General features: G+C 43.7%; 1 pseudogene across 1 annotated transcript in view; it reads left to right on the plus strand.

Moving 5' to 3' along the window:
• Positions 1-25,386, plus strand: part of LOC149351056 (regulator of microtubule dynamics protein 1-like) — a 48,927-nt pseudogene that overhangs the window by 21,326 nt on the left and 2,215 nt on the right. Inside the window, exons 4-7 of the transcript XR_016290496.1 lie at positions 8,128-8,389; positions 14,054-14,141; positions 17,014-17,044; positions 23,443-23,579. The product of XR_016290496.1 is annotated as a regulator of microtubule dynamics protein 1-like (transcript). The remainder of the gene's footprint in view (positions 1-8,127; positions 8,390-14,053; positions 14,142-17,013; positions 17,045-23,442; positions 23,580-25,386) is intronic.

The raw sequence follows: 25,386 nt of genomic DNA on the forward strand, positions 1-25,386 counted from the left end.
TTGTTTTTTTAGTGCATTAGCACTTAAGCTCACACTCAGCCATTTCGCCAATCTTTGTCCGAAGCTTGTGTGACTTTGTAGCAACCCTGGTGAGCCACTTAGGTCGCGAGACTTCTTAACCGTCCGTTTGATGGGCACTATGTAGCGGTTAGAGGCAGAGTTGTACCACATGTCTCTTGGATGTGCGGGATGTGGGCGATTACAGGCAGTCAGAGGACTAGTTACAGAGAGGTTGGCATAGGGAGAGAGGCACGAGGCATAACCACGAGGCACGAGGCGCAGGGCCATAACCAGTATGTATGAATGTTTGAAGGATGCTCACCACACACAGGCGGGGTTGCCAGGTTTGTGACGGATACAGTGCGAATACAGTTTACAGGGAAGGGAGTTTGTCTGTGCCTGTCGAATGAGTGACATCACATCACGGCCCAAGAGATGAGAGTGGAAGGGAAAGGAAGGGGCGCAATTACAATAGCTCAAGAAAAGAACAACTCATGCGCACACACCAACTGTTTATTAGACGGAAAAGAGGCACACTTATCGTCCTGAGCTCAAGCATGTGACACAGCGCATTATCACTCCGAACACAGCCAGTGACAGGAAATCGGCATGAAAACAAGACATCATACATGCAAATGCAGAGGAATTTTATCCCATGCGCATAAAGTACTAACAGTACTTAGTACTGTTAGTAAAATCATTTCTCAGAAGATAGTACTACTATCTTCTGAGAAATGATTTTTGTAACCAAAGAGAGGAATAAAATTCCTAGCAAAAACAGTGTGGAGCATTCATAGCAAAAGCAGTGTCATACATTCGAAGCAAAAGCAGTCAGAAACCTAAAAAAAAAGAAAGAAACCCACAACAAACAACCAAGCACCCACAATTTAGTGCGCAGAACGCGGGACATGAAAAGGAAGGTATCTCAGGCGGTACTTGTTGTTTTGTGCATTTCAGCCTCCACCTTGTTTCAATCGTTCGTGATGAAGCTGTGAGCGTTGCTGCGTACGAAAAAATAAAAGTATGAGCTCGTCCCGCGCCAGAAAACACACGGCACCATCTTTCTCGGCGAAGGAGAAAGATAAAAAAAAATGCATCAGGCCTGTGGTAGTTTAACAATTTCGATGGCCAGTTATACTGGCACATATATAATGGATTGAAAGTACAGGTATCAAGTGACGCTCTATGCGCCCACTGTTGCTATGTGATAGCGTGGTCACGTGGTTACTGTTTTGGTCAGTTTGACCTTCGTTGCAGACAAACACGTCCTTGACAAACGTTAGTAGTAAGAGCTAATGCTCTTAAAAGTTATTGATGATGATAATGTCCCGCAGCTTCACACAGCATCAGTGGGCGGTGCCTGGAGGCTCCTGTGTGCACGCATTTTAAAGGCTATTTGCGTGTGTCTTGTGGAAAGGTTGGGTGTGGCCCGGTTTGTACGGTACCACAAACCTGAGCTGATGCTGCTGATGGTAATGGCATGAAAACGTAGAAATTGCAAATACAGCTGGTGACTCATTTTTTGGACACTCTAAGGGCCATGAAAACTAAGAATCCGAAAAATTGAATTTCACTGATTTTGTGCTTATTCTCAAGCTCTTCATGACTAAATCTGTCTGTGCATCGTGTACACAGGCTTGCGGCAACTGCTTTCACGAGCTTAGCCGACGATGGCTGTGCTACCTTCGGCATGTCACTGACGAATGCACAGGTTGGGCCAAAGTCTAGACGCGAAAGCAAACCTGCCGTTGCATCTGGCCAAAGCAAGCGGTTCATTGACGTTGGTCTTCATAATTAATTTAGGTCTAGTGACTGCATCGTAAATCAGCATCGTAGCCAGCAGTATGCTGTGGCTCGCGTGTAATAAGGCATCTTGCCTGTCATCAAAATGCCAGTTGTCGATGGTTTTATTATAGAAAAGTCTGAGTCTAGGTGGGTTTTGCCACAGGTACTCTGACCTCACTTTTGTTATACGTTCCCCATCTCTGCTAAGTGATACGTCTCCCAAGTGCTTCGCACCTGCCTTTTCCCATATTCAGGACAAAAGAATCGGTATAGATGAGTTCCATGAACTAACTACTGTTCAAGGTCGTGTGGTGGACGTCTAAGAACAGTATGAATTCTAAACCACACGGGCGCAATCTGCCGACTTGTGGAGAATTTCAGGTCCACAATTTCAGAGGCTCCCTTTAATGCATTCACTGCGGCAGTGATTTTCGGGGCTCTAATCCCTGTGCTTCGTGGCTCATCGGTGGGCCATCATTAGGTTTTCTTGGGTGCAGCGTGACTCATCAGTGAGCCTCTGGGGAAGTCAACTTATTGGAACTGACAGCAGATGACAATAGCAACCTGGCGTGTGTGTTTTTCGCAGGCTGTTTGAAAAATCTGAGCTGTCCCACGGCTTCATAGCACCACTTAATACTGTTTGTGCTGCACACCAGGAATACACGACGGGTCCCACCGTTAACCCATGACGCTGTGAACTTTTTAAGCTTGAATTTCGTTTTGGTTGGACAAGTTTTCAATCTCCCTTGCGGTTTGGATTAATGAAGTTCCAGAGCACACATTATGTATCAGCTTGGGTTTTCGCAGTGAGTGCAAACAAAGTCCGAAAAAATCGAGCAGTCAGTTATGGTGCGACCGAAATTTCAGGTGCTCTTATATAGTGGGTTTATGGGCCATGTCCTGGTGCAGAAAACAGTTCAAATAATCAAGCATGTCCGAAAAATAGGGGGGGGGGTCCGAATTTTGGTTTGGTTTATGGGGTTTAACGTCCCAAAGCGACTGAGGCTATGAGAGACGCCGTAGTGGAGGGCTCCGGAAATTTCGACCACCTGGGGTTCTTTAACGTGCACTGACATCGCACAGCACACGGGCCTCTAGAATTTCTCCTCCAAAGAAATTCAACTGCCGCGGCCGGGATCGAACCCGCGTCTTTCGGGTCAGTAGCTGAGCACCATAACCGCTGAGCCACCGCGGCGGCGCAGCAAATAATGTAAAGCAAACGCTGCCAAAACGTCAAAATTGTTATTTTGGGTCCTGTAGTTGTCTGTATCCAGCTGAATCTGAGTCACTTGGCCAAGTTAGCATTGTTAGTAGCAGTGAAGGAGCTGAATTATTAATGCCATACTAATGTTTATTTTGCAAGAACATTGTAAAATTACTAATGTTTTGAGAGAAAAGATAAGTGACTCAAGTGCACCTGGTTAGTTATCTTTAATAGCTAACTGATAGCACATATTTTATGCTCCTGAACATGCTTAGATATGCTTGATCATGATTCCACTTTGATAAATTTGGAAATGTTGCATGCCTCAACAACATTTGCTGCCCCCATTTTTTTTTTGTGCAGTTAAACCTCGATTTAAGAATGTCACACTTGCAGCCAAAAAATACTTAGTCACAAATTTCGTTACATCAGGGTTCCTATATTTGAGTAGTCCAAATAAAGTTAGATTCTTGAACACTCCCGGTTCATGCCATCTTGTAAATAAAATAGAATCTCATGATACAATTGCACTTGATCAGAATTTTGTGATAAGAATTTTCAAAATGCTCTGATTAGAGTGTGTTATATACAATATTTTAGGGTTCAAGATGATGCACACAATTTCTCAAGCCATGTTGTATAATACGAGTACACGAACCACCAGGCGCCTAGCGATAATGATGACATTCAAAAGAGATTACTTGGTGACCTATCGTGGGAAGAAAGGTTCTAGCAAGTATTTGTTGACTTTTGGGACCGGAAATAATTTAGCCGTAAAAAAGGGGGGTGGGGAGGAGGAATATGTGAACTCTGCACCAACAGATACCCGTGCCATTGACAGGCAGCAGGCTTCACCGCACTACACTGTTGACTGGCGATGGAATGCGCCCTCCACAGGTTTCATTTGTACGTGGCAAATGGTGCAGAAGTATGTTCTGCTTCTGTTCTCGTCTAGTGATTGAAGCGCACTGGTAACATTTGGGCATAAAAGGACACATGCAAATCGCCGTCTGCCTCAGCTAAAGTTTTGATTTTCATCTTCCAGTCTAGGCGGCTCCTGGTACATGCATGTGATGCGCAAGGACTTGGTTAAATAGAAACTGCCGTTTAAAATTGCTTCATTAAATTGAAAAAAGAAATACATGGTTTTCAATAGGGCAGAGATTGCGGATTTAAAAAAATGCATTACTTTGCTAGTTTAGTTCAATTGACGTTTGTTATATCCTCGTCAGACCCCACATACATTATAATGCACATGTAAATTAAAAAAAAAGAAAGCATTGAGAGCATGTAGCAGAGAGCATGGAGAAAACTCATATGGGAAGAACTGTTGAACCTATGCTGCCAGACTTGGGTGTATTCATGACACCACCGAGGCTTCAAATATATATCAAGATTAATGTTGACAGGCCGAACGTTTGCTTGGGTCTGACGAGGATATTAAGATTCTACTGTATTAAAGGAGTATAGACACCTAATTTTGGTGGCATGTCTTTTTCTGTGCAGTCATGCGTGAAAGATGACTTCACATGGATCATCATGTGGTATTTGCTTATGATCACTAAATAATTTATAATAGAATTTTTCTCTCATGCTCTTTCAGTGTTGGTTTCAGCAGCTCTGCGACATCAAAATTGCGTTAAGGTCACGTGAGGCATGCAAAAACTGCAATATAATCGCTGCTTCATTGGTTGTCATTCCAGCTATTGATAATAATAATAATAATAATAATAATAATAATAATAATAAAATTTTTATTTCCTCTTTTCAGTACAAATGCGGGCCTGCCAAAGCCTCAGAAGGCTTGAGTGGCAGTGCCCGGCAGCAGACAGCATATGTCATGCACCGAGCAGACAAGTTGCAAAAAAAGAAAAAAAGAAAAGATGGACAGGAAAAAAAAGGAAAGGAAGCAAAAAAAAAGAGGGCGTGGGAAGAAAAAAAATGGATTCCAAAAGAGCAAACGCAAAAATACACACAAAAGGAGAGAAATCAAAAACATGTGAAAATATAGCATCAAACGAAATACTGTAACTAACAACCTAATTTCACAAGACAAGCTTTGACTATCTTTTTGGAATTAGCAGAAAATGTTTCTCTGGGCAACTGATTAAGAACAGAGGGAACATAATGTTTTCGAAGACGCTCGCCATAACGGGTTCGCACTCTAGGCACGAGAAAATGATCACGACTTCGGAGATCTTTAACAGGAGCATATGGTGTACAAAAATCATTAGTCCAGATGTGTTTAAAAACTACTGACATAAGGGAGGGTTTCAGTATGCTGTTGACCTTCTTTCGCCAGAAGGCCATAGCGTACCATACCATACCATACCATACCATACCATAACGTAACACACTGTAGGCTAAGGCGTATACTATTTGCTTGCGTATATACGTAGGGCAAAGATACTTAACAGAGTGCAGCAAACACGCAACTTTCCGGAGCTGAGAACAATAAAAAGACAAATGGGTATTCCAAGACATGTCGGTATCGAAGAATACTCCTAAGTATTTGACCGTTGACACAGGCATGATTGATGGACATTTGCAATGAGTGCAATTAGGTCTGTGCAAACGAATTGACATATCATTAGGAATTCCCTTTAAATAATTGTGAAAAAAATACAAATTTTGTCTTCTTATTGTTAAAGGTGCACTGAAGAGGAATCTGAACTTGTCTTTTTGCTGTGTGAACTCGATCAAATCGTTCCCAGCATTCTTAGAAACTTCGATTTATTGCCCTGTGCGGCCAATTTCACTAATTAAATCAGATTAACGTCCGGCTCCCGCCTTTTTTTTTTTAAATTCCCCGCATACGGTGGGAGGAGTCGACCAACACATGGAGTGCCTTTCAGGCAGTCGTGTGGCGACATTGCTTTTGCTTTTTTTTTTTAGGTTTCCGTGAATAAGTAGGTCTAGTCAGAGACTACATAGCTGCAAGTAAGGTCCACGGAAATAAAAATACACGTGGACTCTGCTTTCGCCGATCACTACGTATCGCTCAGCCGATGGCAGAGCGGCAAGCCGCCACGGGACTGGGTGAAAGGTTGGTCATCTCCTCCTTCCGTTTGCGGGGAATTAAAAAAAAAAAAAGGCGGGAGCCAGACGTTAATCCGATTTAAATTAGGGAAATCGGCCGCAGAGGGCAATCATTTCAAGAACGCTCGGAATGTGTAGATCGAGTTCCAGCAGTAAAAATAAGATTTCAGATTCCTCTTCAGTGCACCTTTAACATTAAGTTATTGTTGAATCATTCCATAACTAACTCGCTGTCCTGTTGAATAAACGATAATGCTATTTTATAGTTCTTGTTTCTAGCAACTAAGAGCGTATCATCAGCGTATTGAAAAACACTGCACAGTTTGCAGACAGAGCTCAAATCATTCACATATAAATTAAACAAAATAGTTGCAAGTATAGATCCTTGAGGAACACCGGATTTAGTCTACTGCAGGCCACTTCTATATTTACCTAATACAACGAGCTGTGGACGATTAGATAGGTAATTAACAAGAAGAGACAGAAAAGAACCTCTACACCCATAATTGTGGAGTTTATCTGACAACACGTCATGATTAACAGAGTCAAATGCCTTGGACACATCCAAAAATGAAGCACAAGCACATTCATTGTCTTCAATGCTGCTGTTCACAAGATCACAAAGTTCATCAAGCGCGTTCTGTGTACCATGATCCTTAATAAACCCGAAACTGATTATCAGAGAACGCGTCATGAGCCTCAAGAAAACTGATCATCATTGTTGAAATGTGTTTTTCTAAAACAAGCGCAGTGCATGGTAGGATTGAAATACCACGGTAATTTTCAACTTTATTTCTTTCTTCATTCTTATAGATAGGGATAACTATCACCTTCTTCAAGCTCTCAGGTACTCTTTGGGTGGAAATTATGCCATTCATAATCGCAAGCAGAACATGCTTAATGCATGCAAAATTTCTGATAAGTGTATCGACTGAGATACCGTCCCACCCTGAAGACTTTTGCCTGCTAAAGCCAGAAAGAATGCAGTGTAGGTCGTCTTGAGTGCAAGGTGGCAGAAATGCTGATTCAAGCACCGATAGCATGCTGCAAGATGGTAGACTGCGTACTTTTGAATGTGCAGCCATACCAAAAGCCAAAAAAAAAGCATTTAACTCATCAGCAAGTGCCAGAGATAATGCCCTAAAGTTGCGGGCAATGGAATCAGCTACGTTCCTAGGTGCACAGCCACGTAAGCGATTAACAACATCCCAGGACCTAACTGGCTTCCCTTTCGATGCCACAAACCTTGCCTGGAAATATTGACGTCTTTTTGATCGGAGTAATGCATTTGCCTTGTTGCAAGCAGACCTGTACAGTGCCCTCAATTGAGTGTTTGTAAGCGAACTCCTACAACGGGCCCAAGCCATTTCCCTTTCTGCAATAGCTGATATAACGTCGCTGTTCATCCACGCTGTTTATCCAGTTTTTTTACAGGACTCTAACAACTGTTTGAAAGTTTCCACAAATGAATCGTAAAGGGAGCTTTCAGAAGTGTGAGTTAGAAACAGATCCCAGTCGAACTTTTCAATTGCGGAGTCAAGTCGAAGCCTGTCAACGACCTCGATTGTGTCCACTTTGTCTTGCTTCCTAGCCCTTATCCCAGCTTATGGAAAACGAAGAAATGGTCCGACAATTTTTGTTCTATGATAAATTAACTGGATTCATTGTGTTCATGTTCAAGATGAACGTTCATGTGGTCAAGGCATGACGATACAAATTTACTACTGAACCGGAGGTTGCCTTTAGCATTAAAGTGCATTAAAATGATGAAGCAGCGATTATAGTACAATTTTTTCATGCCTTGCGTGACCTAAACAAACTTTGATGTCATAGCCACCGTTCAGCATTTGAGACCGAAACAACATGAGAGTGATATGCAATTATAAATTATTTTGCGGTCATAGGCGACTACCCCATGGTACTCCATGTATACTAATGCCTTACGCGTCATCACAAAGGAGAAAACACGCACCCGAAAATAACGTGTCTATACCCCTTTATAAATAAGTGTTTGCTGTACTGCTACGTAGCAGTGCTTGTTTTTTGGAAGGCTACTTTTTTTTTTTCTTACCAATCTTTGGTTTGTGCTTTTCTTTCAGTGGTATAGCATCTTGATAGGTTCCAAAAAGGACCATCCAACAACCAAAGAGAGAATCCATGATGGCTTCCTAATCAAGAAGCATGTTCAGGCAAGTCAGCAGTATAAATCTTTATCAGGCACTCCTTTTACAGCTATAAGCTGTGAAAAGGACAGGTTTTTAATATTTTAGTTTTGCATTCAGAAGTTTTGCTTTTGTTTTTGCAGAGAGCAATAGAATTGATGCCACAAGATCCACTGAATTATTATGTTCTGGGAAATTGGTGAGAAATGTTACTCTATTCTGCTACTTTGCGCTAGTTCTGTGGGGGCATTTCGACCATGTAACCACTTTTTGGCCATTTTAATGCGAGAGCATTACTTGGTGCATTGTGCGAAAGTCCTGCAGTCATCAGGAACCTATGGCCGAAACGGGTGTGCAAATCACGTCACCCTTTCTGTACCTACAGGCCACCAATGTCCCCTCTGCTACGTACTTCAAAGTGAGACTTAGGTGTCCACTGACTCAGGGAGCCAGTTATGCACCTTTGCTTTCCTCAAAAATCAATGGAGTCTAAACCTTCCTCTGATTTTGAGAAAAGGAAAGCTGCATAACTGCCTCAGTTTGTAGGTGGATGCCACCACCTACTCACACAGCGTGATTGAGGTGTCCACTGATCCAGTGAGCCAGTTACACTTGATATCTATGGCTGAAACATGACATGCAAACATCGTCGCCTCTGCTTGAGCAATAGGCCACCGGTGTCTCCATTGCCACGTACCTCGAAGTGCGATAGAGGTGTTCACTCACTTAGGGCACCAGTTCTGCGCCTTTCCTTTCCTCAAAATCATTGAAGTCTTAACCTTCCGCTGGTTTTGAGAAAAGGAAAGGCAGATAAGTACATCTCGCAGCACTCCCCTCACGGGCGTCTGCAACATGCAGATGTTGGTGAGTTGTGGCACCACGGGTTGCTGAGCATCCGCAGAGATATCCCCGTGGTGAGCAGTGTGCCACCACGGACCAGAGCAACCGCGCTTAGCCGTGCGTGGCTCAGCCATGTCCGGAGAATAGGGGATCTTGGTGGTTGAGTCGATGCTGAGCGTTTGGACCTTTAAAGGTGCACTAAAGAGGATTCTGAGCTCATCTTTTTACCATGGGAACTCGGATGTGCATGCTCTGAGCATTCTTAGAAACTTGGAATTATTGTCCTGTGCTGCCGTTTTTTCTATTTAATCGATGTAACCGTCCCGGCTCCCGCCTTTTTTTTTGAAGTCATCTCCAAAAAGAGGAGTCCGCCAAAGCGTGATGTGCCTTTCAGCCAGCCGCGTGGCAGCTTGCCGCTCTGCCATCGGTGGAGTGATGCGTAATGGTCGGCGAAAGCAAAGTGTCCATGCTTATTTTTGTTTCTGTGGGCCTAATTTGCGACTATGTAGTCTGCTACTGAAACTATTTATTCACGGAAACCTAAAAAACAAAATAAAAGCGAAAGTGAAGCAGCCACATGACTGGCTGAAAGACACTCCACACGTTGGCTGACTCCTCTTTTCGGAGGTGAGTTAAAAAAACAAAAAAAAGAGACTGGAGCCGGGATGTTTAATTCGATTTAACAGGGAAATCGGCCGCACAGGACAATAATTCGAAGTTTCTAAAAATTCTGGGAGAGTGTAGATCGAGGTCCCGTGAGCAGGCAAGTAGGCTTGCTGTAGGTGTTGCTGTCATAGTTCAGAGCGGTGTTGCAACCCATGAAATCAAGCTCCAGACGAAATATGAAGCATTTGCAGTCACTGTTCTTAACTTTAAAACAATTGCTATGTGCATGGTATATCTTCAACCACACCTCACAATAGCACTGCATGACCTAGAAGCACTTTTTAATCTGCTACCAGAGCCATATCTGGTGGTTGGGTATTTCAATGCACGCTCCCCGTTTTTTGGGAGTTAACAGACACTGTAGAGGCTGTATCATGGAAGATTTTGTTCTGTGCAATAATGTTTGCCTAGTCAGTACAGGCAAACCCACATATTCCTCTCCAGCCTCAGGAAAAGTGAGCTGCATAGACTTGTCTTTTGGAAGAATGGCCTGAGGGGCGAGTTGGTGCATGATGAAATGAAACTTGTCTTTTAGCTCCCCCTCTGTTTTTAGTGATTTTAAGTGGGATGTTCTTGACAACCAGTACGGAGGTGATCACCTTTCTGTGGTAATTAACTTTTCATCGCCACTATCAATCATTTCCCACTAAACCATGCCATTGGGAGCTGCAATTAGCGGACTGGCCACTGTTGAGAAAAGGCCAGTCTGGAGAAAATATTTTCGGATAATCTTAGCAATGATGAACTCAATGAAATTCTAGCAACGTGTATCATTGCACCTGCACTTCTTGCTATTCTGAAGCCATCAGGAGTGGTGGGATGAAATTACAAGCTCTGGTACGCACAAGAATGCAGACAAGCAAAAACAAAGCATGGGGGGGGGGGGGGGGGGGGAATTTTCAGAAGATAACCAACGCACGTAAACCTCCTAAATTTTAGAAAGGCGAGAGTAAAAGCATGGCACATCCATTTCAGTGCTGGAAAAACTTCCTTGAAAAACTGTGTCATCCATAAATAGTTCAGTTGCGCCCAAAAAAATGTGGGAACAAGTCCGTGAACTCAATGGCAGCGTTTCTCATTTCAGTTTCTTTCCTGACAGCTCCTGGTACACAAACAAGTATTGCGAACAGGCAGACAAACTAAGGGAACACTTCTTCAGTTTCCAGTTCCTCATACTACACACACATACTCATTTTTAAAGCAGGAGAACACAACTGAAAAACGACTGCAGACAAGTGGCAGTAGAAATGGACATGACAATAATTTACACTACAAGAAATCCGTAGAGTATTGTCGGCCAGCAAAAAGACAGCACCGGGCCGTTATGAAATGATTGTCCACCTCACCGAATGTGCTGGAGAAGTGGAGGCTCTTCTGAAATTCTTCTACAAAATATGGAAGTCTGGAAAAATGCCAGAGGCAAGGAAAAAGGCCATGATTGTGCCATTTCTGAAATCTGGAAAACCACCAACCTCGGCTGGTAGTTACAGGCCAGTAGCTCTCATGAGTTGTCTTGCCAAATGTTTCGAAAGTGTGCTAAATATCAGATTAATGTTCATCCTTGAATCACTCAAAATTCTTGACGTCCACCGGTGTAGAATTAAAAAAGCATGTTGTACAAATGGCCATCTCATCCATCGTGAAAACAGTCCTGGTAGTATTTCTGGTAGTATTTCTTCACTTGAAAAAGGCTTATGATACCGCCTGGAGGTTTGGGATTCTTTGTGACCTAGCGGACCCAGGTATCCGTGGCAGGATGCTTAACTGTTTGACTTTCTTTCTGACCATTCATTTCATGTATATGTAGGTTCCACACTTTTGAAAAAATTCATCCACGAAAATGCTCTTTATTGTAAAAATGAATTCCATATCGAAAATAATTTCAAAGTATACCATATATTTCGTATATGTTGATGACCTTCAAATTGCATGCACATCTTCCAGCTTATCAACATGCGAGAGACAGATACTGCTCACTCTGAACAAACTAGTGGTTAGGGCAGACCAAACTGGATTTAAGTTCTCTCCACAAAAAACAGTTGCTGTCCTTTTCTCAATCAAAAGAGGCTTGCAGATTGATCCCACCCTGCGCTTAAATGAAATTGTACTGCCAGTAAAAGGATATAAATTTCTAGTAAAAGTAAAAGGATACAACTTTTGACACAAAGCTCACACTCTTACCTCACATAAATGCCCTCAAAAAGAAAGCTTCCCAGTCCCTAAATATACTGAAAGTACGCTAACAAATACACTGGGGGACCGATAGGTTGTCTTTTACAGATCTACCGCTCGGTAGTGCAGTCCACTTTAGGCTATGGATGCATTGTGTATGGGTCTGTGGGACTGTCATGCCTCAAAAAACGGGATCCTATACAAAACCTGGGTCTGCGTCTATAAACTGGCACATACGGAACATCTCCCATAAACAGTATATGTAGAAACAAATGAACCATCCCTTAGAAGCAGAAAAGTAGAAGAGCAATGCTTACCTATGTATATGTATTGAAAATGAGATCCCTACCAAAACACCTTTGCTACCCCATAGTTACTAAGTGCACACCCAGAACACTGCTCAGTAATAAACCACAATCAATCAGACCTTTGTTATTATGCTTAGAAGGTGGTTGTCATGACTAGGAATACTGGATGCTTTACCTGAAATTGCCCCAAGGCACGATCCATTGCCTCCTTGGTAGTGCCTTCCCGCTGCGTGTCACTTCACGCTAACACATTTTTGCAAAGAACAAACACCTCATGAACATATACTACAACAGTACCTGGCTTTGAAAGAGAAATATGCAAGCTACATGGAATTCTACGGATGGCTTGAATACAACGCACGTTAAAAAGTGCAGCAGTACAGGGGAAATGGGAAAAAATAGTAAGATTGCCAAGATATGTATCAATCTTTACTGCCGAATATTATGCAGTGTGTATGGCCCTGGGCAAAATATGCATGCGAACAATGAAAACAGTGTATAATCTGCGCCGATTTCCTGAGCCTACTCACAGTGCTAAATAAAGAATTGCAGTTTAACCCTTAAGGCAGTGTCATACACAACATTGAAAAAGTCACAACACAAGGACACGTGATACGGTACTGCTGGGTCCCGAGCCACGTCGGCATAGAAGGTAATGAGAGAGCTGACTCAGGTGCTGCACGAGCTCGGAGTGGTGGAATCAAAAATGTAAACATACCTCATAAAGGCTGCATGAAGTTGATACATAATAAATTGAAGAACAAATGGCAGAAGGAGTGGGATAATGAACTGGACAACAAATTACACTTCATAAAGCCCACCTTCGGGGAATGGAAGTCTCGTAGACACCAGGAACGTTTCATTGTAGTTATCCTATGTTGCCCTCGGATTAGACACACACACATGACGCATAACTGCTTACTGATGAAACAAGACCAACTTGTTTGTGAAAGATGTGGAGACGAGCTCACACTAAACCATATTTTATTCGCATGCTCAAAACTAGAAAAACCAAGTATTTTAGTCAATTTTATGATGAATGCATTCCTTTTCACCCAGCATTGCTCTTAAGTGATAATGCAATTGTTGACATATCTTATGTCTTTAGCTTTCTAAAGGAAGCAGGTTTTCTTAAAAATTGAGTTCTTACCAAGTGCTTCGCTTGATTTTACAAGACACCTCAGCCATTTTCTCACTCCTGAGAAGAAGGCTGAGGTCTCATCTGATTGGTTGGGAGCCTTGAAATCCTAGCCCAGCCACGGATGGTCACTGAGGTTACCTGGCCTTCTTCAAAGCTTTTACTAGTGGCCATTTTAAAATGTGTTTCATCATCACTGGGCAGTAAAACTGTTTTAGTCCCTCTACGCCACCCATCACTTTTAACATTTTTATAAAATTCTGCGGAAAACTTTTCTATACCTTGTGCTTGGTGCATGATGGCCTTAGCTGCCTATGTGCCATTAAACCAGGTGTAAATCCCGATGATGAAGTCTGCCCCCCCCTTCTTTTCTCTTTGGCTAAAAAAGCCAGCAGAAAGCACGCTGGTTTGTCAAGACTGTGAATAGTGACCAAATAGGGAACAGTGAAAATTTGGCAACAGCCTGAGCAAGCGCCAAAACACTGTTTCAGTGATGTACTAGAAATTAATTTCGCTCTGCAGCTGGCTTAATTAATGATGAGTTCATAGTCCTGCTGTTGTTTGGCTAAGACAATACCGGCACCATGTCCGCAGGTGTGGGTGAGAACTGCAGTTGGAGATGATGCATGGGAATTTTGCCTGGGAATTACAGGAAAAGCAGTTGCCAGTTTAAACCTTTACAAATTTATTTTGTTGTAGTAGTTATCACTTACGTTATATGCACTTTATTGTTTTTCAGGTGCTATGAAGTGGCAGGCACCCCTTGGCTCATCAGAAAGGCAGGACAGCTTATATTTTCTGAAATCCCAAGTTCTACTTATGAAGAGGTGGGCTTATACTTTTAGGAGAGATTGGCTTGCTCTGTTTCTCTTTTTTTTTTTCTTCTTGCAGTGATGCTTTAGCACACTTCTTAAGCCCCACCTCAATGGACACTTCCGAGGCGCACACGCGAAGCGCCTACGCGCACGGGCGTACGCTGGATCCTGTCTGTGCATGTGCAAGGCGCGACGCGCAAGCAGCCGCTACCGGGGCGCAGATATCTGTGCATGTCAGATATCGGCGCCTGCGCACGGGCGTCGGAAGCGGGGTCCGGTTTACAACAATGGGAGGACCGTCGGAGACTCTTTTCTTCACTGCTTGAAGCTTTTTCAGATTCCCCCCAAATTTTCTTGGAATCCTTGACGCTCCCCAACCATCTTCTATTCACGGCTTGACATTTTTTCAGTCGGCTCGCGAGGGGGAGCGAGCCAGCACCAGGAGCATGGAGATACATGCCACTTTTCGACACCCGTTGCGGCGCGTGCTGGGTGCACAGGCGCTTCGCGTGTACGCCTCAGAAGTGTCCATCGAGGTGGGGCCTTGCCTGTAGTCCTGAATATATGTTAGGCCTCCAAGTCCGATTGCAGCCTGTGATTTATTCTAGCATCGTTTAGTTGCTTGTACTCAATTGTGCAGCTTCCATTGGGTGAAGGATATCCCTTTTATCAGTGAAATGACATTTATGCGGAAATAAGCAAACACTGCTGCGGCAGCCACATGGTGGAAACATTTTCACAGACACAGTAGGATACTGGCATACAGCTGCATGAACCTTTGTGTCTCGGTGACATTGATGAGGATGAGCTGCTGACAATGGGATGTTTACTGTGACAAGGGTTCTGATGGGTCTGTTCCTACAGGCTCTCAGGCCTAGTGAAAGCAATTAATAATGGCCTGAGTGACTGTACATGAGAACATTCTGTTCAGTTATGCACTTGGGCAAATTTATATGACATTGACGAAACAGCGCAGGGACAAGGATGACACACCGGATGCGCAAACTCTCTATGCTCTATCTGTGGTTTTCTTCTGTTGTTCTTAACACTGTGCTGCGTGCTTCATCAAGAACCTGCTGCAGTTGATGAACTGGGTTCGTGCCTTTCAATGAGGCATGTTCCTCTTTGTTTAATGGGTGAACAGCATTTGACAGCTAAGCCCGAGGTTGCTGAGCGTTTCAATGGAGAAGTGCAAAACCTTCTTCTGTGCTGTGCGATCAGGGCACTTGAAAGAAGGATGGAAAGCTGGGCGAGTTTGTAATAATTCATGATGGGGGGAGGGGGGGGGGGGGTGCAGCGCGAAGAAGACGAAGGACGAAGCAGTGCTTGTCTGTGTAGTCTTCTTGCTTCTCCTTCCTCTTCTTCGCGCTGTACCCCCTTCCCCCCTTCAAACATGATGAACTTGAAAGAACCCTGGGGGGTTGAAATTAACCCAGAGCCCTCCACTAAGGTGTCTCTCAGTGCCTGCATGCAGATTTAGGAGATTTGACCTTGCACACCACATATCTACCAAGCTTCTTATTAAGCTTCTGATAGTCTGAAGCTATATCAAGGGAGCTGGCAGACAAAAGATAGTTGTTGCTGCATAGTTGAACAGCATGGCGGACTTGTTGCATGCTGTGAACAGCATGGGCTCAATGTGCAATTTTATACTATCGTGCGACCAGAAAATAAGGAATAAAATGGTGGGAGGTAGTACTGCAACATGTTTCAGAGTGTACATATTGCTTTGCCATGGCAGTCTGCATTTGATTTGGCACACTAAAAAGGCTAGGTCAGCATGTAGCTTCTTATGTTTTTTTTTTTTCCCCTTGTAGCCCAGTATGGAGGATGATGGTGTAGCATGTAGCGGTGGCTCAGGGACTCCAAAAGCCTAATTTTGGTTGATTTGTGTTAACATGCTTGAGTTGGCTCCTAGTAGAAAAATCTGTCAATAAATATGTGGTGTTTTGGTAGACTGAGCCTGTGGATGTGATCTTTTTTTACTGTCCCATGTTATTATCTCTGGTTGTTTAACTCCGGCTGTGGTGATGAGTATGCAAAACTTGTCGCATTGATAGATCGCGGAGAGTCCTCGTACTTCCACTACCAGCGCAGTGGTGCAGTGGTGTACCGATGCGCCGGTACGTAAGTGGTTGTCTGAGTAACCCTCACGAAACCTGAACTGCACACATTGGGTGGTGTGTCGATAATTTTTAGGCCCTCTCACTCGGTCAAAAAATAGTATGGCTGCATAGTTTTGTTTTTGAGCTTGGCTGCTTTCCTGCAGTGACGATAGCCAGCTGGCCAGCCAGCTAAATCTAGCTGTGCATCTTTTCGGATGCTTAATGGCGTGTCACTGGTCTTTTTTTTTTTGTTGTTGTTGTTGTTGCATTTTCAAAATGTCTCGTCATCCTGGCTCACATGCTTCCCTCCCATCTGCGTGGTCCTCTAGTCTTTCCAGTGCACCAAAATTGTTCTTTCCTCACATGCAGTTCATGGTTTGTGCGGTGAAACCTGTGCACATGCAATGTTTGCTGCTTGTCAGGAGGCTCCAAATTGGAGCTCTCGCATTTCACCGTGAAGAAGGTCATTGAGACCCCATCCATTTTTGAACAGTTCTGCTGCAATGCCTCTGACAATGTGCTTGCAGTAAAGCATTTCATAGAACTATGCAGAAGTTATTGTTGCCGTGTTGTTTTTGTTGTCTAGTTTGTCACTGGATAAATTTGCCAAGACACTCAGTTTTTTGGCAGCCTTTTATGGGCCATTCGGTGATTTCACCTTCGGATAATGTGGATGCTTTTTCTGGTCCCTTTAAGTTCGAATTATTGAGAGTGTACTGTAATTTTACAATTTGGATGCTGTCTAACGATGTTGTGCTCTTTCTGTTCTGTTTTTACAGGCACTTAAACATTTCTTGAAAGCTGAAGAAAGTAAGCTTTTCCATTTTGTTTTGCAGATCATTTATCTTGTATAGTTAACTATGGTACTAAGGGGCTTTTTTTTTTCCATGAAGATTTCATGTCAAAATTACGATGCTTCAGGGGTCTTTCATTTCAGTACGTACGCCAATTCTATAGCTGTGCCAATGCCAGACATTTGTTTTGCATCATAAATTGCTGGTAGAGAAAATTCGATGTCATTGAATAACAAATTATTTGTGCGTCTTGCTTAGGGAAGTTGGCTTCAAAAAGGCAGAGAGAAGACTGAATGATAGCAGGAGGAGAATTGAGCCTCAAACGCTTCATTAAGATTGTAAAAACCTTTGAAAGGCTTATGAAATTGCCAACGTTTTGTTCTCCCAGTTTTGAATGCTGGATTGGCCTCATGTGCCAAAAAAAACTTACTCAATGTGGCACGAGTGGTGATCAGCAATAGCACAGGTGGGAGTGTTGTTTTTGTAAATCGCTATCCTGCTTGAAGGTGGCGGTCTTTTGTGTTATTCCATTATGGGTTCATCAAAAGCAGCGAGCATCTGTGCCTGGAGATTAAATTGAATGTTTAGTTTTGCCACATTTGAATGGAGTCCAATGCTGCTATTGCTCCTAACTAAATCTTGGCTTATAGACTTAGTTGTCAATGCAACTGAAGACACCGGATGACTCACTTCTTTATCAAGATTTAGCCGGCAGTGATGTAATGCGTGTCGTATTTTTTGCTGGTACTATAATGTTTCGGTTGCACGAAATGGTAGCTTAATTTTACACATATTAGAGGCAGTAGCCACTTAAGCTTCAGCAAATAATCATCTACTTGTGTTTCATTTCATTATTTAGTTCTCTATTGATAGACAAAACAAACTGTCGACTTCCAGTTTTTTTTTCTCAGTTTCTGCAGAGCTGTTATTTACATCATCTATCTTTTTCTTCCTTCTGAAGCTTATTGAGCAGAAAGAACCTTGGCTTGTAACAATAATTTGGGAGCTAGTGGAGGGGCTTCCGAAGGGTCTTGCATGTAAGGTTAGTGTGATTAGCCTAGATTCAATCTCAGGTTGTCTTTTCATTTTTGTGCTGTGGTGATTAAGTGCACTTGTGTGGGTCAAAGAATGATATGCCGAAGTGTAAATGCGAAAGCTGGAGTAGCAACATACTAAACATGCCATCACCAACACAGTTTTTGCTTTCTTTGGCAATAATTAATGTTCACCCGAGTGTGCATTCGATTTTCGGTGTGTAGTATCTGGACTGTGAGAGGGAGGCTTCATTTCTGCGTGTGACCTGCTGCAGTAGAATCTCGGTGATACGAATTCCTTGGGACCCCAAAAAGTATTTGTATGATCTAAAACAAGCCAAGTTGAACTTGAAAATGAAATGCAGCTCCACAACACAGCTTCCTGAACTGCAGTCCTGAACTGCCAGAAATCCCAAGTCCGTGGTAGCTGCATGTCGTCTGAAAGAGTTGGCACCGCGAACCGTTTATAATCCCTGGCCGCTGACATCACTACACATGATTTGATGTCGTGTGCCAGGTTTCGTGCGAAAGCCCTACACTGCTGGTTGCCGCGAGGTGTGGAAAAGGGATTTTTTAAAAATGTATTGTAAATTATCCACTCACTTTTGAGGTCTCTTACAAGGCATGAACCCTTGGTGGCCTGTAGTCTACATGTTGCAAGCATTTTATAGTAAGCCTCGAAAAACTTTTTTTAGGGACTCTTTATCTCGCTAGGCGCAAAGTTTTCGTCATAAGAAGCTTGAATGTCCAGCGTCTCCCAGCCTTAAGTGGCCAAATCCTTGGACTCTTTGCCAATCGGTGGTGTGACTGGTGCTGTCATAAATCCACATTTGCAAGAACAGTTTGCAATTGTGTTCATTATCACGCTGTCCCAAGACATGGTGAGAAAATGAAGTCTAACAGACTAATCTGCAAATTCTCATCTTTGTGATCAGTCTTCATGAGAAGTCGCCTCACTTTACATTCCGGGGCATCCAGTGGCTGTAGGTGGCTTGTTGTGTTCGCAGGCAGGAACATGACAGTAAATTTGCTTGAAGTGGGCGGAGCACTGGTCGACAAAACGCAAAACGTTTGTTTGATTCCATTTTGCGATCTGCCATTTTTTGATCTAAGCTGATCAGAAACTTGCGGAACAACTGAGTTATCCAAGCTTTCTTGTTTGCTTTGTATAATAAGCATCTGAGTTGTATAACCTTGCCGATGATGGTGAGCTTCTTTTTTTTCGATCCATCGGCCTTGCAGCAAAAAAGTACAGGAATTCTTTCCTTACTTTTCTGGCCGCTTTGGCAAATCTGGCCCTTTACACACAAACTCCTGTCAGGTTGCAGGTTGAAGATTACTTCCTCATCAGTGTTAAAAATATCGTGCAGTGCAAAAACCCCGAAATGAGCGCCAGCACTGAGTTAATCCAGTCGCCAACAGCTGACTAGTCCACTCTCTTGCCTTCTCCGCAAACGGTTTTGTAAACAAGCTCATGCCGTTCTTTGAAGCAATGGAGCCATCCTCCAGACGCTTGGAAATTCTCAATGCCAGGAAAAAATACTATGCCGTCCACATTGACAAGAGCTCCCGTCACCTCGCAAAACCGCTGCAGTAAAACCTCTTCTAACTTGACATGAGTAGCTGTCTTGAATTGGTTCACATTGGCACTGATGTGCTGGGCATTCTTCAGAATAATGTCCCGCTGTCTAATAATGTCGTCCTGCCCAACACTGTAGTGCAGCGTGTCGACGGCGCTAGGCCTAACTCATTCACCAAGTCGATGCGTTGAAAAACTATAATTTGAAGCCAGAATACACCTTACAGTTGTTCAAATAGTCTTCATTCAAGGTTAGCCATGCAAAATGTTTGTGGAGGCTTCGTTTCTGTTCGAACTGTTGTATTGGAACTGTCTCTCAGTGACGAGCCCTGTGGGGCCACTCACGTACGCAGGTGGTCGCGCGTTCGTATCATCCACACCAGCTTGAAAAATTTCACGTAATCCTGAATTTTAATGTGTTCTACACAATGTATACAATGTAGACTGTCCGGGACACTTCCGTAATTCATATCATACCAAATTTTGGACAAACTGTAACCGTATGATTCAGATTCTACTATACTGTGATCCCTTCCCACATGGTGTCACAGCTGTCATGGCAGATGAGGGCCTGGCACATGAGCACTTGGTGCTTAAAGGTGCACTGAAGAGGATTCTGAGCATGTCTTTTTGCCGCGGGAACTCGATCCACACGTTCCTAGCATTCTTAGAAACAGTGACTTATTGCCCTGTGTGGCTGATTTCACCAATTAAAACGAATTAACGTCCGGCTCCCGCCCTTTTTTTTAAATTCTGCCTCGTACAGTGGGCGGAGTCGACCAACGCGTGGAGCGCCTTTCACCCAGTCCCGTGGAGGCTTTGCTTTCGCTTTATTTTGTTTTTTAGGTTTCCATGAATAAATAGTTTCATTCGCAGATAATATAGCCGCAAAATAAGCCCGAAGAAATAAAAATACGCGCGGACTATTTGCTTCTATGGACTACTACGTATTACTCCGCCGATGGCAGAGCGGCAAGTCGCCACGGGACTGGGTGAAAGGCGCTCCACGCGTTGGTCGACTCCGCCCACCGTACGAGGCAGAATTAAAAAAAAAAAAAAGGCGGGAGCCGGACGTTAATTCGATTTAATTGGGGAAATCGGCCACACAGGGAAGTAAATCGCAGTTTCTAAGAAAGCTCGGAACGTGTAGATCGAGTTCCCGCGGTAAAAAGACAAGTTCAGATTCCTCTTCAGTGCACCTTTAATGGCAGTGCATCGCAGCAGTTCATTGCATTATGGTAAAACACACAAATGTTGCCAGATGACATTTCTTCTGAAGTAAACACTGCAGTTCCTTGTCTGTGAGCAGCATGTTTTTCTTAGTTTTGCAGAAGTGTGCACAGTACCTAAAAACTCATGTATAATATACCGTTTTGGCCAGCACTTCAGCTCGCTGTACTTTTTTGTTTTCAATATACGCATAATTGCTGGAGAGCTTGCACTGAATTGTGATCAAAATAGCCACTGAAGACCCAGAGAAATCATGGAATTTAAAAGCATGAATTTGGTACACATCTTCTAGCCAGGGCTTTGTATTAAAACCTCTTGCACATGCATTTTACCATCATGAGTTACATTGCATGGTGGTATTAACGGCATGTAGGCAGTTTAAATTTTAATTAAAATAGTATCCCTGTTGTTCTGTATTTTGGTGAAGCTATGGTGTGAATCTTTTAGATCCTGGTTCAGATCTTGGTACTTCTGGAAGCCAGTAATTTTTAAGTCACTAGCAGTTTTTGTATCGGACAGAGAAATTGTGTGCAACATAAGCCCATAGTGTAAGAGCCAGTAGAAAAACTGTGTTCAGTGAACCGTATGTCGAAACTTTTGCTTCCCACAAGTGTGGTGCAGGGCACATGCAACCAATCTTTTAGCAGCATTGTGCGACCGTTGAGTGCATGGCTTGTCAACGCCTTATCACAGTGCAGAGTGGCAAAACTAGCAAGAATAAATGCATGCACACATGGTTTCCTTTTCAGTGCAAGTATAGTCTTCCTAGGCTCTTCCCATAAGCAAGACGCAGCCCCAGCCACGGTCAACTCATTGTCCAGCTTCTTGGCTGAATGCGGATAGCAAGGGCGCATAAAAATGAGGCGTACTTGTTTTCCTCACTATATTCTATATGTGCCATATAATAATTAACAAAACATGCAAAGCGCCTCCGCGGTGGCTCAGTGGTTATGGCGCTCGGCTGCTGACCCGAAAGACGCGGGTTCAATCCCGGCCGCGGCGGCTGGAATTTCTTTGGAGGAGAAATTCTAGAGGCCCGTGTGCTGTGCGATGTCAGTGCACGTTAAAGAACCCCAGGTGGTCGAAATTTCTGGAGCCCTTCACTACGGCGTCCCTCATAGCCTCATTTGCTTTGGGGACGTTAAACCACAGTCAATCAAACCTATACTGAACAGCAGGGGCGTTATCAGTTTTGGTGTATTGAGACAAGACACAGTTTTTTTCAACTGGTGAATAAAGGACAGGCAGTGGTTGCACTGTGTTGTGCCCGTGGGAAGAGTCTTGCAGAAGGCACTCACACTGATGCAAAATCATGTGCGCATGTGGTTATTCTCTCTGGTTTTGGCACTCCACGCCATGAAAGGCGCTGACGGGCTGACCGCTCGGCAGTCCCATGGTAATGTCTGGTATATAGTCATGGACAAAAGTTTGCGGGATGCGTGTTTGGGGCAAAAATTTTTTTTCCTCTGCGTTCGGGCAGTGCAGTTCAATTCAATGCATTGAACCACCGACTAACAAGGCAACATAGAAATCATTTTTTTTTTGTGTGTGTGTGAATCAGCATTCCACAATTTTTTTACCTTGACTATACGTGACGCTGTTGTTCTGGTTGGTAACATTTATGTCGGGGCTGTTGGTGTGCTGTGTTAGCACCTGGTTTAAGACAGCAAGGCTCTGTGAGAAAGCAGTGTCTCACATTGCCTAGCCCTACTTTGTAGAACGTGTTTTCATCATATTATTTTTACATGCAAGAATTCTGTGCAGATACTAAAAAGAACAAAAAATTGCAAAATGTTCACGCTGTGCTGCATAAATCACCAAACTCAGCGTGGATTGGTAGATGGATGTTAGGAGCATCCCCTTTGAAACGGTGGTGGAAGTTGCCACCATGTCCGTTTTTTTCCCGATATTTCTTTAAGAAATTTGTCACACTTGACGGTATTATCTCTGTGTATAAATTGTCTATAAAATAGTCTCTCTTATTATTTACTGACAACCAACCGTTTTTCCGCCAGACGGCGAGCGCAGTCTTTGGCCAAATGGCCCTTTTTCCTTACGGGAATGGGTTAAAGGAAGAAAGCTTTCACTTTAGATTCCCATTGATTCTGCATGTCTGTGGTGTGATTGTAGGTTGTTTGCAACCGTGTTATTTTCTTTACATATTTCAAATTTACTTCACATGTGGACGACAAAGGCACAGATCTGTTGATGTGTTTTTCATTCTAAGTTGCACATCGTACACCAGATACCTGTGCATCTTGTGGTGGCCTTTGTTTCATGGTTTTGCTAAGCATGGTTCCTGTTTCGTTAGTATGCAATTTTTAAGAAACAAATATTCATTTCTTCATCAGTGCGTGGCATATATTCACAACTGCACCGCAAGACAGCTTGACTCATTGGAGTGTCATCGTGCACATCACCTAGTTGGTTTCGTTGTTGAGGCTGCACAAAGCACTGTGGTGGTGCATTTAATTTACTTGCTAGCCAAGGCCCTTTATAGAGACATCGGTTGCAGTCCATGCAGCATTGAGTTAGCAGTGTGTTGATTTGTTTTTATTTGTGCTTTTTCAGTCAAGCCAAATTTTTACACTAGGAACCTGTTGATGATTGCCAAAACTCTCTTGGAATTAAACCGCAAGGATGAAGCAGTGACTTATCTGAAGCGCTGTGTCAACCTCAATGCTAATCCAACAGTGGATGACAAAAGGGTATGTCTCTCTTCTGGCCATGCTGGTCAGTATTACCGAGCATGTGTTGTTAGTGTATTACGGCACCACTAGAGGTGGTACAAAGTAGTCTGTTCCTGCTACGCATGCATAATAGATAAAACCTCTATTTTCTCAATTTACTTTCCTGTGCTGCATTACTGCTAGGGTATTTTTTTTTCCTAACAATGGCTCTGGTGGTGGTGCCTGCCCTCATCCTGACCATCCATTGTTGCAATGGTAATGTTACTGAGTGCCATTGTATGCAGTGGTATTTTTGCACTCATTTTGTTTGTACTTGTATGCTAAATTTTGCCTTGGTTGAGCTAGATTCTCTGGAAAATGTTTCTCTTGACCCTTTCGGGCTGAAAGCCGCCGTGGTGGCTCAGTGGTTATGGCGCTCGGCTGCTCACCCGAAAAATGCGGGTTCGATCACGGCCGCGGCGGTCGCATTTCGATGGAAGCGAAATGCTAGAGGCCCATGTACTGTGCGATGTCAGTGCACCAGGTGGTCGAAATTTCAGAGTCCTTCACGACAGCATCCCTCATGGCCTGTATCACTTTCGGACATTAAACCCCATAAACCATAAACCAAACCTTTTGGGCTGAACTCAGGAACTGTGTTTCAGGGGCCTATCAGTCCTGCTCTGTACCAAGGGGCAATGGCACTCTTGAAAGAGCACTGGATCAAGGAAGTTATGCTTATGCTATACGGTCTCTTAAGGAGCTGTTAATGGAAGTTGACTGGCGTCTTTGGGCATTTAGTCAGCTTGAGACTACTTTGCATAAGAAGTTATGCCGTCTAAACTAGGGCTAGATGAGAAGCTTTGTGTGCAATGCCATGCATTTGCCCAAGAGCGACAAAACTTCAGGGCTGTGCCTCAAGATCCTCCTGCCCTTCCATGCACTTTTCTCGTCTTTTCTCAATGTTTGCCTAGCCTTCAAAGAGGCGCAGCTGTCCATAGAAACAAAGAAGCACTTAACAAGCGCAATTTTCTAGCAATTTCTGTTGTGAGAATTCTGCTGTATGTTCTGGGAACTGTGTCGCCTTGTGAGCCCAGGAAATTGCTGCTCCGTTTGCCGACTATGGCAGCAGCAAAGTGGCTATGGGAACATTCCTATCAGCAGCTCGGTATTGGCCAACAGTCCTCAAAAATGATTTATTTTTGGCACTACTTTATCCCAGGTCTTATCAACGTGAACAAACAATACTAGCTCACTTTTGTGGCGCCGTCGGCCGGCATCCAGGCTGGTAGGCCAGCCCCAAGAAGTGCGCTGCTACGTCATCATGACGTTTGTACGGCCGTGGCCTACATCAAAACCGCTACGACATCCTCCGCTTCGCTCAGGTCGTCGTAGTACATTTTGAATATCGCGGGACCAGAGTACTTACAAGTGTTTCTGTGTAGTGCAGCGCCGGCTAGGCAAAAGTTCGTTGTAATCATGATAACCCCACAGCGCATCCCATGCTGTCACGAGAGCGGAACTTGACCCGCATCGGAGCTCCACCGTGGCGCCTTGGATAGTTGAGTTGAAGCGTAGCTTGTTAGGTCAGTTGTGCATGGTTATGAGATAAAAGACAGCAGAAAAGGACGTGTTCACAAGGAGTAGACAGGACATCATGATGCCGTGCTGTCTACTCCTTCTCCTTGTAACGCTCTCATTTGTTTTTTTTTCTAACTTTGGTAGCTGTTTACGTGTCGCCTAGGTCTTCGCGTTCGTCGACACCAGGGCGTAGGTCGGGCTCTGATGGTGCATTGGCGTGACAGCCACTGGATCAACCTATGGACATGCCCATATTGCTGTGCAA

The sequence above is a fragment of the Amblyomma mixtum genome, chromosome 3, assembly GCF_055824585.1.
Source record: "Amblyomma mixtum isolate Tamu chromosome 3, ASM5582458v1, whole genome shotgun sequence".
NCBI lineage: Eukaryota > Metazoa > Arthropoda > Arachnida > Ixodida > Ixodidae > Amblyomma > Amblyomma mixtum.